Source organism: Malaya genurostris, chromosome 2 (assembly GCF_030247185.1).
Source record: "Malaya genurostris strain Urasoe2022 chromosome 2, Malgen_1.1, whole genome shotgun sequence".
NCBI classification, from domain to species: domain Eukaryota; kingdom Metazoa; phylum Arthropoda; class Insecta; order Diptera; family Culicidae; genus Malaya; species Malaya genurostris.
In genome coordinates this window covers 81709027-81712770 of record NC_080571.1, presented here as the reverse complement: position 1 = coordinate 81712770, position 3744 = coordinate 81709027, and positions in this window count along the sequence as shown.

Genomic DNA, 3744 nt, shown 5'->3' with positions numbered 1-3744 from the left:
ATTTAAAGCGCCAAACGCTTGAATTTTTCGAAAAACTCGGACTCAAGTTATCAAGCCCATTGGATTTATGGTATTGACAATACTTTGGATTGACAATAATATTTTCACGTGTAAGGGCCGCTTAAAATCAGTTTTCGCTTGAATTATTTGGAGCAACGGAATACCAAATTTCGAGACAGATCCTATATTTTCGGCGAACAGGATAATGACTCACGAAAGCTTTAAACCAACTTAGAATCATTTCGAGCATGGCTTCAATTTTTACGCGCTCTTTAAGGTATCTTGTGATTTGTGCCCCATTGTATTCGTTCTTAATTTTTGTGAGTTATTTTATAGTCCTGTTTAGCTCCGCGGTTTTAGAAATTTTGGATTCTAGGTTGGTCACTTTATTGCGACTTGGTACGGAAATTAATGCATACCTTTCCAAATCATAAATTAGGAATTGTAGCTAAAGGTTGAATCTACACAACGATATAGTTACAATGGATGATTTTTTTTAATTTCCAAAAAGCATTCTACCCTAGAAGGGATAAAGATTCTTTTTGTAAAAATTTGTTAAGCATATGAGAAATTGGAAGGAATCAACTCAAAATTAAGTGCTCCCATTGTATGCCAAAATTTTCACGATTTCGCTAAAATTTATCTATTAGACAGCAAAGATTCTTGCAGAAGCGATCAGTCATCTTTGCAGACATTCTTCGTTGTTTTCAATTGATTTACTGAAAATTGGTAAAACTTCGACTGAATCCCAAGTAGCACGTTAAGTTGCTGTCCTGTATTTTTCTACAGATTGTGCAATTTATCAAATTAGTTCATATTACTATTCTAGTAACTGTTGTGCTATGGAAAAAGCGCAATTTTTCTTTGTTGTGCAACATATCTTTAAGTTCTTCCGTTGTCACGAACATTTTTTCACAATTATTGTGCAACTGATACAAAGACTCATGCATCGATCCCATTATAAACCTGCAATTGAATCAGCGAAAAAACGATTGTGAAACTCATGGAAACTACTGCGTAATGTAAACTAAAATTGCATTGATGTTTACAAAAAAATAGCAAACATAATCTCTAATGGTTAAGTTTCACATTCGATTTTCAAAACAACTGCTCGTAACACAAACATGGAACTTTAAAAATATTCTGCACATAATTAAATGGTAATACTACATACTGTAGAATTGATCTTTCATGTTTTTATTAATAGGAAATCCACAAAGAACTGCAATTTTATGGTGAAACATGCTTCGTATGCCTGAAATTTTCAAGCGCCTTTGAATGTATGTGTTTTGATGATTGTACATCAATTTCTATCAAAATAACAATCTATTGTTTTGAATGAATATGATCGGGAGAGTGTTTAAAATATGTACAAGAAACTTATCAAAATTCCATATACCATATTTTCCTATATGGCATCGAGGATAACAGTGTGTTGAAAAGAAAATGGTTAACCCAACGTAATGATTTATTTTACCTAAATAAATGGAATTATAAACATGTAAATATTGAAAAGAGAAATTTTGATTTTTATTTTTATCACAATAGTTGCTTTTATATTTATCAAACTAGTTGACTTAATCAACAATATAATTTAGTCATTCATCTTAGTGAACCCGACTTTTTTGATACGCACTGTAGGTGTGCTTTAGTTGCAAAAACAAGTTGCTCAAGCGGTAATATATAACTAGGAGAGTAACCACAGACTAACAGACATGACAGTATGAGTTAATTCTTATAAAAATAATTTTTCGTGATGCACTAGTTCCACCTATATTGTACTGCGCGAACTATTTACTATCTGTACACCCCTTGTGTTATGTAAAAGTTTTTTTTACTAGTTGGTTTCCCCTCGTTTGTCAACACCGATCAGCTGCTTGCAGGGATGCCTGATTTCATCAAAATATTTGAAATTGAATCGTCACAATAAATTATTGTATTACGTTGATAATATATTTAACTTTTTCGCGATGTTGGAAGGTAACCATTTATTTGACTCAACGTTGTTCATCTAGACTATTTTTCATTGTGTTGGTAATTTTCCCCCGAAATTAAGTGGCGGCAGACCAGAAGTAAGTAAATATTGTAACAAAACGGGTTGGATTTTGTATTGCGTTGGAGGATGAGAAGTAGGCACAATTATGTATATAGTTTTGGCAATATGTATTAAATCTGTATCCTGCATGAAATTCGCATGGACGTATACAAATCAAGACATTACAGGTAATTCTGTATGAATGGCAACTCTGCTGGTAAACGAAAAAAACAAACACAGTCTCGATGACAGACAGGATGTCTTTGATAGGGTAACGTGGCGCCATCATGACACATGTGAGTACTGTCCCAAATAAAGGAATATTCGAAATGACCGTTAAAATGATTGAAGAATCTAATTTGAGTGTCCTGTCTGTTAGTCTGTGGAGTAACTATGAACTTTTTTTTCAATATCTTTAAAAAGTGATGTCAGGTCTGTTCATTTTTTCGCGAGATGAAAACCGAATACATATTATATGATTTGATTTTTGTTTTCATTGCGTATGTAATGCTGTATTTTTGAAACTTTTATGATAATATTCTCATGTCGGCAAGTTTTACGTTCATTTTAAGCAGATAAATCTGGTACAACTTATTTGAAATTTTCGAATTGTGTTTCTAAAAATGAATAAATCTGCACACACTGACCTAATGTTTCATGAGGCAATCAAGACTATGCGGACTCGGCTGCAAAATTGTTTGTACTGCGAATGCAATTATGACAGTCATTTGGAAAATTTTTGATACGTTGAACAATTGTTTTAGTTACTTCGTTTTTACATGACGATGTGAAAATTTTTGCTGAGCTTCTATAACTGCTAGTGCAACGTGGACAAGTTGGTGATTTGCTGCACAATTGTTTCAGATGTACCTTAAATTGTTATAAGTTGCACAAATGTGATAAGTTGCTGAAACGATTTTAATATATTTGAAAATCTTTCTGAACTTATCTAACATAAAAAAAAACAATACAAAAACAATTGTAGAACCTCTTGAAATTTTAATAACTTTAATTTGCTACTTGGGGAGAAAAGTGATTTTGGAATTTTGGAAACTATATCAGTAAAATGAGAGTGTTCCGTAATATTTTCACAGGATTTGTTGAAATCCAGTAGTTCGTTGAACACCAAAATGTGAATGCACCAAATTTCCTCGGTACGCCACTGATCTCGTTGTTTTATTTTCGACACTACATACTCCAAGATATATCACAAAAAATACGGGATAAAGTTAATAAGAAATCAAATCTAGAGTTTTGCGGTATTTTCGAAAATACCAGTGGTGAAGGAAAACGTAGTCAATATGAGAAGTCTAAGACGAAATAAACAAAAACGAAAAACCTGTCTCTTGGAATATTTTATTTCAATTTTGTGTCTTCTAACGGTAGCGGCCGAAGGAATGATACAAAAGAGAACAATCTAAATACAATTACGTATGGTATTGGAATAAATTATACATTTTAATTTTTTCGGTATGCCTTGCACATGCATGAAGCAATGCACAGCGAGAAAACAAAATTATTCCTTCCAATGAAACGTGATTGAATTTATATTGCAGTTCCCTGGTGTAAACCGAAATGCTTCAAATCGAGTATAATTTTATGTCATTTCTGAGCACGACTCAGCCTATAGTTGTGACGATGGACTTCGTCATACCGCATACCGGCATGGCAATCGGAAAGGAAGCTACTACCGGCTGTCGGGAACTAGC